Here is a 12,066-nt window from a genome sequence, read left to right on the forward strand (position 1 = left end):
GGAGTTTGCAACTGAAGAGAAACTTTGTGTTCCCAACAAGCTTGGTGAAGGACGGCTTTCACACGCACTTATCTCTCAGAACTAAGCATGTGGAAAGACGTTCGTTCATCTAGCACAAAGGGAACGGGTTGCAGGAGAAACTTTTAATCTGGTTTCTCAGTCTGTTTCCTAGTGCCGGTTTGAAGTTCCTGCAGTTTTCACTGTAAAACCGAGTTGGAGCTAGTACCTCCCCATATATATGTATGGAGTGGAGTTTGCATCCTAAAAGAATCTTTGTGTTCCCAACAAGCTAGGTGAAGGACGGCTTTCACACACACTTATCTCTCAGAACTGAGCATGTGGAGAGACGTTCGTTCATCTAGCACAAAGGGAACGTGTTGCAGGAGAAACTTTTACTCTGCTTTCTCAGTCTGTTTCCTAGTGCCGGTTTGAAGTTCCCGCAGTTTTCACTGTAAAACCGAGTTGGAGCTAGTACCTCCCCATATATATGTATGGAGTGGTGTTTGAAACTGAAGAGAAACTTTGTGTTCCAAACAAGCAGTGTGAAGGACGGCTTTCAAAACCACTTATCTCTCAGAAGTGAGCATGTGGAGAGACGTTCGTTCATCTAGCAGAAATGGAACGGGTTGCAGGAGAAACTTTAAATCTGGTCTCTCAGTCTGTTTCCTAGTGCCGGTTTGAAGTTCCTGCAGTTTTCACTGTAAAACCGAGTTGGAGCTTGTACCTCCCCATATATATGTATGGAGTGGAGTTTGCAACTGAAGAGAAACTTTGTGTTCCCAACAAGCTAGGTGAAGGACGGCTTTCACACACACTTTTCTCTCAGAACTGAGCATATGGAGAGACGTTCGTTCATCTATCACAAATGGAACGGGTTGCAGGAGAACTTTTACTCTAGTTTCTCAGTCTGTTTCCCAGTGCCGGTTTGAAGTTCCTGCAGTTTTCACTGTAAAACCGAGTTGGAGCTAGTACCTCCCCATATATATGTATGGAGTGGAGTTTGCAACTGAAGAGAAACTTTGTGTTCCCAACAAGCTAGGTGAAGGACGGCATTCACGCACACTTATCTCTCAGAACTGAGCATGTGGAGAGACGTTCGTTCATCTAGCACAAAGGGAACGGGTTGCAGGAGAAACTTTTACTCTGGTTTCTCAGTCTGTTTCCTAGTGCCGGTTTGAAGTTCCTGCAGTTTTCACTGTAAAACCGAGTTGGAGCTAGTACCTCCCCATATATATGTATGGAGTGGAGTTTGCAACTGAAGAGAAACTTTGTGTTCCCAACAAGCTGGGTGAAGGACGGCTTTCACACACACTTATCTCTCAGAACTGAGCATGTGGAAAGACGTTCGTTCATCTAGCACAAAGGGAACGGGTTGCAGGAGAAACTTTTACTCTGGTTTCACAGTCTGTTTCCTAGTGCCGGTTTGAAGTTCCTGCAGTTTTCACTGTAAAACCGAGTTGGAGCTAGTACCTCCCCATATATATGTATGGAGTGGAGTTTGCATCCTCAAAGAAACTTTGTGTTCCCAACAAGCTAGGTGAAGGACGGCTTTAACACACACTATTCTCTCAGAACTGAGCACATGGAGAGACGTTCGTTCATCTAGCACAAAGGGAATGGTTTGCAGGGGAAACTTTTACTCTGGTTTCTCAATCTGTTTCCTAGTGCCGGTTTGAAGTTCCTGCAGTTTTCACTGTAAAACCAAGTTGGAGGTAGTACCTCCCCATATATATGTATGGACTGGAGTTTGCAACTGAAGAGAAACTTTGTGTTCCCAACAAGCTAGGTGAAGGACGGCTTTCACGCACACTTATCTCTCAGAACTGAGCATGTGGAGAGACGTTCGTTCATCTAGCACAAAGGGAACGGGTTGCAGGAGAAACTTTTACCCTAGTTACTCAGTCTGTTTCCTAGTGCCGGTTTGAAGTTCCTGCAGTTTTCACTGTAAAACCGAGTTGGAGCTAGTACCTCCCCATATATATGTATGGAGTGGAGATTGGATCCTAAAAGAAACTTTGTGTTCCCAACAAGCTAGGTTAAGGACGGCTTTAATACACATTTTCTCTCAGAACTGAGCATATGGAGAGACGTTCGTTCATCTAGCACAAAGGGAACGGGTTGCAGGAGAAACTTTTACTCTGGTTTCTCAGTCTCTTTCCTAGTGCCGGTTTGAAGTTCCTGCAGTTTTCACTGTAAAATCGAGTTGGAGCTAGTACCTCCCCATATATATGTATGGAGTGGAGTTTGCAACTGAAGAGAAACTTTGTGTTCCCAACAAGCTGGGTGAAGGACGGCTTTCACGCACACTTATCTCTCAGAACTGAGCATATGGAGAGACGTTCGTTCATCTAGCACAAAGGGAACGGGTTGCAGGAGAAACTTTTACTCTAGTTTCTCAGTCTGTTTACTAGTGCCGGTTAGAAGTTCCTGCAGTATTCACTGTAAAACCGAGTTGGAATTAGTACCTCCCCATATATATGTATGGAGTGGAGTTTGAAACTGAAGAGAAACTTTGTGTTCCCAACAAGCTGGGTGAAGGACGGCTTTCACACACACTTATCTCTCAGATCTTAGCATGTGGAGAGACGTTCGTTCATCTAGAACAAAGGGAACGGGTTGCAGGGGAAACTATTACTCTGGTTTCTCAGTCTGTTTCCTAGTGCCGGTTTGAAGTTCCTGCAGTTTTCACTGTAAACACGAGTTGGAGTTAGTACCTCCCGATATATATGTATGGAGTGGAGTTTGCAACTGAAGAGAACTTTGTGTTCCCAACAAGCTAGGTGAAGGACGGCTTTCACACACACTTATCTCTCAGAACTGAGCATGTGGAGAGACGTTCATTCATCTAGCACAAAGGGAACGGGTTGCAGGAGAAACTTTTACTCTGGTTTCTCAGTCTGTTTCCTAGTGCCGGTTTGAAGTTCCTGCAGTTTTCAGTGTAAAACCGAGTTGGAGCTAGTACCTCCCCATATATATGTATGGAGTGGAGTTTGAACCTGAAGAGAAACTTTGTGTTCCCAACAAGCTAGGTGAAGGACGGCTTTCACACACACTTTTCTCTCAGAACTGAGCATATGGAGAGACGTTCGTTCATCTAGCACAAAGGGAACGGGTTGCAGGAGAAACTTTTACTCTAGTTTCTCAGTCTGTTTCCTAGTGCCGGTTTGAAGTTCCTGCAGTTTTCACTGTAAAACCGAGTTGGAGCTAGTACCTCCCCATATATATGTGTAGAGTGGAGTTTGCAACTGAAGAGAAACTTTGTGTTCCCAACAAGCTAGGTGAAGGTCGGCATTCACACACACTTATCTCTCAGAACAGAGCATGTGGAGAGACGTTCGTTCATCTAGCACAAAGGGAACGGGTTGCAGGAGAAACTTTTACACTGGTTTCTCAGTCTGTTTCCTAGTGCCAGTATGAAGTTCCTGCAGTTTTCACTATAAAACCAAGTTGGAGCTAGTACCTCCCCATATATATGTATGGAGTGGAGTTTGCAACTGAAGAGAAACTTTGTGTTCCCAACAAGCTAGGTGAAGGACGGCTTTCACACACACATATCTCTCAGAACTGAGCATGTGGAGAGTCGTTCGTCAATCTAGCACAAAGGGAACGGGTTGCAGGAGAAAGTTTTACTCTGGTTTCTCAGTCTGTTTCCTAGTGCCGGTTTGAAGTTCCTGCAGTTTTCACTGTAAAACCAAGTTGGAGCTAGTACTTCCCCATATATATGTATGGAGTGGAGTTTGCAACTGAAGAGAAACTTTGTGTTCCCAACAAGCTGGGTGAAGGACGGCTTTCAAACACACTTATCTCTCAGAACTGAGCATGTGGAGAGACGTTCGTTCATCTAGCACAAAGGGAACTGTTTGCAGGAGAAACTTTTACTCTGCTTTCTCAGTATGTTTCCTAGTGCCGGTTTGAAGTTCCTGCAGTTTTCACTGTAAAACCGAGTTGGAGCTAGTACCTCCCCATATATATGTATGGAGTGGAGTTTGCAACTGAAGAGAAACTTTGTGTTCCCAACAAGCTAAGTGAAGGACGGCATTCACGCACACATATCTCTCACAAGTGAGCATATGGAGAGACGTTCGTTCATCTAGCACAAAGGAAACGGGTTGCAGGAGAAACTTTTACTCTGGTTTCTCAATCTGTTTCCTAGTGCCGGTTGAAGTTCCTGCAGTTTTCACTGTAAAACCGAGTTGGAGCTAGTACCTCCCCATATATATGTATGGAGTTGAGTTTGCAACTGAAGAGAAACTTTGTGTTCCCAACAAGCTGGGTGAAGGACGGCTCACACACAGACGTATCTCTCAGAACTGAGCATGTGGAAAGACGTTCGTTCATCTAGCACAAAAGGAACGGGTTGCAGGAGAAACTTTTACTCTGGTTTCTCAGTCTGTTTCTTAGTGCCGGTTTCAAGTTCCCGCAGTTTTCACTGTAAAACCGAGTTGGAGCTCATAACTCCCCATATGTATATATGGAGTGGAGTTTCCAACTGAAAAGAAACTTTGTATTCCCAACAAGCTAGGTGAAGGACGGCTTTCACACACTCTTATCTCTCAGAACAGAGCATGTGGAGAGACGTTCGTTCATCTAGCACATAGGGAACGGGTTTCAAGAGAAACTTTTACTCTGGTTTCTCAGTCTGTTTCTTAGTGCCTGTTTCAAGTTCCTGAAGTTTTCACTGTAAAACCGAGTTGGAGCTCATAACTCCCCATATATATGTATGGAGTGGAGTTTGCAACTGAAAAGAAACTTTGTGTTGACAACAAGCTAATTGAAGGACGGCTTTCACACTCACTTATCCCTCAGAACAGAGCATGTGGAGAGACGTTCGTTCATCTAGCACAAAGGGAACGGGTTGCAGGAGAAACTTTTACTCTGGTTTCTCAGTCTGTTTCTTAGTGCCGGTTTCAATTCCTGCAGTTTTCACTTTAAAACCTAGTTGGAGCTCGTACATCCCCATATATATGTATGGAGTGGAGTTTGTAAATGAAAAGAAACTTTGTGTTCCCAACAAGCTAGATGAAGGACGGCTTCACATACACATATCTCAGAACTGAGCATGTGGAGAGACGTTCGTTCATGTAGCACAAAGGGAACGGGTTGCAGGAGAAACTTTTACTCTGGTTTCTCAGTCTGTTTCCTAGTGCCGGTTTGAAGTTCCTGCAGTTTTCACTGTAAAACCGAGTGGAGTTCGAACCTCCCCATATATATGTATGAAGGGGAGTTTGCAACTGAAAAGAAACTTTGTGTTCCCAACAAGCTATTTGAAGGACGGCTTTCACACACACGTATCTCTGAGAACTGAGCATGTGGAGAGACGTTCGTTCATCTAGCACAAAGGGAACGGTTTGCAGGAGAAAATTTTTTTCTCTGGTTTCTCAGTCTGTTTCCTAGTGCCGGTTTGAAGTTCCTGCAGTTTTCAGTGTAAAACCGAGTTGTAGCTCATAACTCCCCATATATATGTTTGGAGTGGAGTTTGGAAATGAAAAGGAACTTTGTGTTCCCAACAAGCTAGGTGAAGGACGGCTTTCACACACACTTATCCCTCAGAACTGAGCATGTGGAGAGACGTTCGTTCATGTAGCACAAAGGGAACGGGTTGCTGGAGGAATTTTTACTGTGGTTTCTCAGTCTGTTTCCTAGTGCCGGTTTGAAGTTCCTGCAGTTTTCACTGTAAAACCGAGTTGGAGCTAGTACCTACCCATATATATGTATGGAGTGGAGTTTGCAAATGGAAAGGAACTTTGTGTTCCCAACAAGCTAGGTGAAGGACGGCTTTCACACACACTTATCTCTCAGAAATGAGCATGTGGAGAGACGTTCGTTCATCTAGCACAAAGGGAACGGGTTGCAAGAGAAACTTTTACTCTGGTTTCTCAGTCTGTTTCCTAGTGCCGGTTTGAAGTTCCTGCAGTTTTCACTGTAAAACCGAGTTGGAGCTAGTACCTACCCATATATATGTATGGAGTGGAGTTTGGAAATGAAAAGGAACTTTGTGTTCCCAACAAGCTAGGTGAAGGACGGCTTTCACACACACTTATCTCTCAGAAATGAGCATGTGGAGAGACGTTCGTTCATCTAGCAAAAAGGGAACGGGTTGCAAGAGAAACTTTTACTCTGGTTTCTCAGTCTGATTCCTAGTGCCGGTTTGAAGTTCCTGCAGTTTTCAGTGTAAAACCGAGTTGGAGCTAGTACCTACCCATATATATGTATGGAGTGGAGTTTGCAAATGAAAAGGAACTTTGTGTTCCCAACAAGCTAGGTGAAGGACGGCTTTCACACACACTTATCCCTCAGAACTGAGCATGTGGAGAGACGTTCGTTCATGTAGCACAAAGGGAACGGGTTGCAGGAGGAATTTTTACTGTGGTTTCTCAGTCTGTTTCCTAGTGCCGGTTTGAAGTTCCTGCAGTTTTCACTGTAAAACCGAGTTGGAGCTCGTACCTTCCCATATATACATGTATGGAGTGGAGTTTGCAAATGAAAAGAAATTTTGTGTTCCCAACAAGCTAGTTGAAGGACGGCTTTCACATACACACATCTCTCAGAACTGAGCATGTGGAGAGACATTCGTTCATCTAGCACAAAGGGAACGGGTTGAAGAAGAAACTTATACTCTGGTTTCTCAGTCTGTTTCCTAGTGCCGGTTTGAAGTTCCTGCAGTTTTCACTGTAAAACCGAGTTGGAGCTAGTACCTCCCCATATATATGTATGGAGTGGAGTTTGCAAAGGAAAAGGAACTTTGTGTTCCCAACAAGCTAGGTTAAGCACGGCTTTCAAACACACTTATTTCTCAGAACTGAGCATGTGGAGAGACGTTCGTTCATCTAGCACAAATGGAATGGGTTGCAGGAGAAACTTTTACTCTGGTTTCTCAGTCTGTTTCCTAGTGCCGGTTTAAATTTCCTGCAGTTTTCAGTGTAAAACCGAGTTGGAGCTAGTACCTCCCCATATATATGTATGGAGTGGAGTTTGCAAGTGAAAAGAAACTTTGTGTTCCCACCAAGCTAGATGAAGGGCGGCTTTCACACACACTTATTTCTCAGAACTGAGCATGTGGAGAGACGTTCGTTCATCTAGCACAAAGGGAACGGGTTGTAGGAGAAACTTCTTCTCAGTTTTCTCAGTCTGTTTCCAATTGCCGGTTTGAAGTTCCTGCAGTTTTCACTGTAAAACCGAGTGGATTTCGAACCTCCCCATATATATGTATGGAGTGGAGTTTGCAACTGAAAAGAAACTTTGTGTTCCCAACAAGCTAGGTGAAGGACGGCTTTCACACACACCTATCTCTCAGAACTGAGCATGTGGAGAGACATTCGTTCATCTAGCACAAAGGGAACGGGTTGCAAGGGAAACTTTTACTCTGGTTTCTCAGTCTGATTCCTAGTGCCGGTTTGAAGTTCCTGCAGTTTTCAGTGTAAAACCGAGTTGGAGCTAGTACCTACCCATATATATGTATGGAGTGGAGTTTGCAAATGAAAAGGAACTTTGTGTTCCCAACAAGCTAGGTGAAGGACGGCTTTCACACACACTTATCCCTCAGAACTGAGCATGTGGAGAGACGTTTCTTCATGTAGCACAAAGGGAACGGGTTGCAGGAGGAATTTTTACTGTGGTTTCTCAGTCTGATTCCTAGTGCCGGTTTGAAGTTCCTGCAGTTTTCACTGTAAAACCGAGTTGGAGCTCGTACCTCCCCATATATACATGTATGGAGTGGAGTTTGCAAATGAAAAGAAATTTTGTGTTCCCAACAAGCTAGTTGAAGGACGGCTTTCACATACACATATCTCTCAGAACTGAGCATGTGGAGAGACATTCGTTCATCTAGCACAAAGGGAACGGGTTGAAGAAGAAACTTTTACTCTGGTTTCTCAGTCTGTTTCCTAGTGCCGTTTTGAAGTTCCTGCAGTTTTCACTGTAAAACCGAGTTGGAGCTAGTACCTCCCCATATATATGTATGGAGTGGAGTTTGCAAATGAAAAGGAACTTTGTGTTCCCAACAAGCTACGTGAAGGACGGCTTTCACACACACTTATCCCTCAGAACTGAGCATGTGGAGAGACGTTCGTTCATGTAGCACAAAGGGAACGGTTTGCAGGAGGAATTTTTACTGTAATTTCTCAGTCTGTTTCCTAGTGCCGGTTTGAAGTTCCTGCAGTTTTCACTGTAAAACCGAGTTGGAGCTCGTACCTCCCCATATATACATGTATGGAGTGGAGTTTGCAAATGAAAAGAAATTTTGTGTTCCCAACAAGCTAGTTGAAGGACGGCTTTCACATACACATATCTCTCAGAACTGAGCATGTGGAGAGACATTCGTTCATCTAGCACAAATGGAATGGGTTGCAGGAGAAACTTTTACTCTGGTTTCTCAGTCTGTTTCCTAGTGCCGGTTTAAAGTTCCTGCAGTTTTCAGTGTAAAACCGAGTTGGAGCTAGTACCTCCCCATATATATGTATGGAGTGGAGTTTGCAAGTGAAAAGAAACTTTGTGTTCCCACCAAGCTAGATGAAGTGCGGCTTTCACACACAATTATTTCTCAGAACTGAGCATGTGGAGAGACGTTCGTTCATGTAGCACAAAGGGAACGGGTTGTAGGAGAAACTTTTTCTCAGGTTTCTCAGTCTGTTTCCAATTGCCGGTTTGAAGTTCCTGCAGTTTTCACTGTAAAACCGAGTGGAGTTCGAACCTCCCCATATATATGTATGGAGTGGAGTTTGCAACTGAAAAGAAACTTTGTGTTCCCAACAAGCTAGGTGAAGGACGGCTTTCACACACACTTATATCTCAGAACTGAGCATGTGGAGAGACGTTCGTTCATCTAGCACAAAGGGAACGGGTTGCAAGAGAAACTTTTACTCTGGTTTCTCAGTCTGTTTCCTAGTGCCGGTTTGAAGTTCCTGCAGTTTTCACTGTAAAACCGAGTTGGAGCTAGTACCTACCCATATATATGTATGGAGTGGAGTTTGGAAATGAAAAGGAACTTTGTGTTCCCAACAAACTAGGTGAAGGACGGCTTTCACACACACTTATCTCTCAGAAATGAGCATGTGGAGAGACGTTCGTTCATCTAGCACAAAGGGAACGGGTTGCAAGAGAAACTTTTACTCTGGTTTCTCAGTCTTATTCCTAGTGCCGGTTTGAAGTTCCTGCAGTTTTCAGTGTAAAACCGAGTTGGAGCTAGTACCTCCCCATATATATGTATGGAGTGGAGTTTGCAAATGAAAAGGAACTTTGTGTTCCCAACAAGCTAGGTGAAGGACGGCTTTCACACACACTTATCCCTCAGAACTGAGCATGTGGAGAGACGTTCGTTCATGTAGCACAAAGGGATCGGGTTGCAGGAGGAATTTTTACTGTGGTTTCTCAGTCTGTTTCCTAGTGCCGGTTTGAAGTTCCTGCAGTTTTCAGTGTAAAACCGAGTTGGAGCTAGTACCTACCCATATATATGTATGGAGTGGAGTTTGCAAATGAAAAGGAACTTTGTGTTCCCAACAAGCAAGGTGAAGGACGGCTTTCACACACACTTATCCATCAGAACTGAGCATGTGGAGAGACGTTCGTTCATGTAGCACAAAGGGAACGGGTTGTAGGAGAAACTTCTTCTCTGGTTTCTCAGTCTGTTTCCAATTGCCGGTTTGAAGTTCCTGCAGTTTTCACTGTAAAAACGAGTGGAGTTCGAACCTCCCCATATATATGTATGGAGTGGAGTTTGCAACTGAAAAGAAACTTTGTGTTCCCAACAAGCTAGGTGAAGGACGGCTTTCACATACACCTATCTCTCAGAACTGAGCATGTGGAGAGACGTTCGTTCATCTAGCACAAAGGGAACGGGTTGCAGGAGAAACTTTTACTCTGCTTTCTCAGTCTGTTTCCTAGTGCCGGTTTGAAGTTCCTGCAGTTTTCAGTGTAAAACCGAGTTGGAGCTAGTACCTCCCCATATATATGTATGGAGTGGAGTTTGCAACTGAAGAGAAACTTTGTGTTCCCAACAAGCTAGGTGAAGGACGGCTTTAACACACACATTTCTCTCAGATCTGAGCATGTGGAGAGACGTTCGTTCATCTAGCACAAAAGGAACGGGTTGCAGGAGAAACTTTTCTCTGGTTTCTCAGTCTGTTTCCTAGTGCCGGTTTGAAGTTCCTGCAGTTTTCACTGTAAAACCGAGTTGGAGCTAGTACCTCCCCATATATATGTATGGAGTGGAGATAGGATCCTAAAAGAAACTTTGTGTTCACAACAAGCTAGGTTAAGGACGGCTTTAATAAACATTTTCTCTCAGAACTGAGCATATGGAGAGACGTTCGTTCATCTAGCACAAATGGAACGGGTTGCAGGAGAAAGTTTTACTCTAGTTTCTCAGTCTGTTTACTAGTGCCGGTTTGAAGTTCCTGCAGTATTCACTGTAAAACCGAGTTGGAACTAGTACCTCCCCATATATATGTATGGAGTGGAGTTTTAAACTGAAGAGAAACTTTGTGTTCCCAACAAGCTGGGTGAAGGACTGCTTTCACACACACTTTTCTCTCAGATCTTAGCATGTGGAGAGACGTTCATTCATCTAGCACAAAGGGAACGGGTTGCAGGAGAAACTTTTACTCTGCTTTCTCAGTCTGTTTCCTAGTGCCGGTTTGAAGTTCCTGCAGTTTTCACTGTAAAACCGAGTTGGAGCTAGTACCTCCCCATATATATGTGTAGAGTGGGGTTTGCAACTGAAGAGAAACTTTGTGTTCCCAACAAGCTAGGTGAAGGTCGGCATTCACACACACTTATCTCTCAGAACAGAGCATGTGGAGAGACGTTCGTTCATCTAGCACCAAGGGAACGGGTTGCAGGAGAAACTTTTACACTGGTTTCTCAGTCTGTTTCCTAGTGCCAGTATGAAGTTCCTGCAGTTTTCACTGTAAAACCAAGTTGGAGCTAGTACCTCCCCATATATATGTATGGAGTGGAGTTTGCAACTGAAGAGAAACTTTGTGTTCCCAACAAGCTAGGTGAAGGACGGCTTTCACACACACATATCTCTCAGAACTGAGCATGTGGAGAGTCGTTCGTCAATCTAGCACAAAGGGAACGGGTTGCAGGAGAAAGTTTTACTCTGGTTTCTCAGTCTGTTTCCTAGTGCCGGTTTGAAGTTCCTGCATTTTTCACTGTAAAACAGAGTTGGAGCTAGTACCTCCCCATATATATGTATGGAGTGGAGTTTGCAACTGAAGAGAAACTTTGTGTTCCCAACAAGCTAGGTGAAGGACGGCTTTCAAACACACTTATCTCTCAGAACTGAGCATGTGGAGAGACTTTCGTTCATCTAGCACAAAGGGAACGGGTTGCAGGAGAAACTTTTCTCTGGTTTCTCAGTCTGTTTCCTAGTGCCGGTTTGAAGTTCCTGCAGTTTTCACTGTAAAACCGAGTTGGAGCTAGTACCTCCCCATATATATGTATGGAGTGGAGTTTGCAACAGAAGAGAAACTTTGTGTTCCCAACAAGCTAGGTGAAGGACGGCATTCACGCACACATATCTCTCACAACTGAGCATGTGGAGAGACGTTCGTTCATCTAGCACAAAGGAAACGGGTTGCAGTAGAAACTTTTACTCTGGTTTCTCAATCTGTTTCCTAGTGCCGGTTTGAAGTTCCTGCAGTTTTCACTGTAAAACCGAGTTGGAGCTGGTACCTCCCCATATATATGTATGGAGTGGAGTTTGCAACTGAAGAGAAACTTTTTGTTCCCAACAAGCTGGGTGAAGGACGGCTCACACACACACTTATCTCTCAGAACTGAGCATGTGGAAAGACGTTCGTTCATCTAGCACAAAAGGAACGGGTTGCAGGAGAAACTTTTCTCTGGTTTCTCAGTCTGTTTCCTAGTGCCGGTTTGAAGTTCCTGCAGTTTTCACTGTAAAACCAAGTTGGAGCTAGTACCTCCCCATATATATGTATGGAGTGGAGTTTGCAACTGAAGAGAAACTTTGTGTTCCCAACAAGCTGGGTGAAGGACGGCTTTCAAACACACTTATCTCTCAGAACTGAGCATGTGGAGAGACGTTCGTTCATCTAGCACAAAGGG

Source organism: Camelus bactrianus, chromosome 23 (assembly GCF_048773025.1).
Source record: "Camelus bactrianus isolate YW-2024 breed Bactrian camel chromosome 23, ASM4877302v1, whole genome shotgun sequence".
Classification (NCBI taxonomy): Eukaryota; Metazoa; Chordata; class Mammalia; order Artiodactyla; family Camelidae; genus Camelus; species Camelus bactrianus.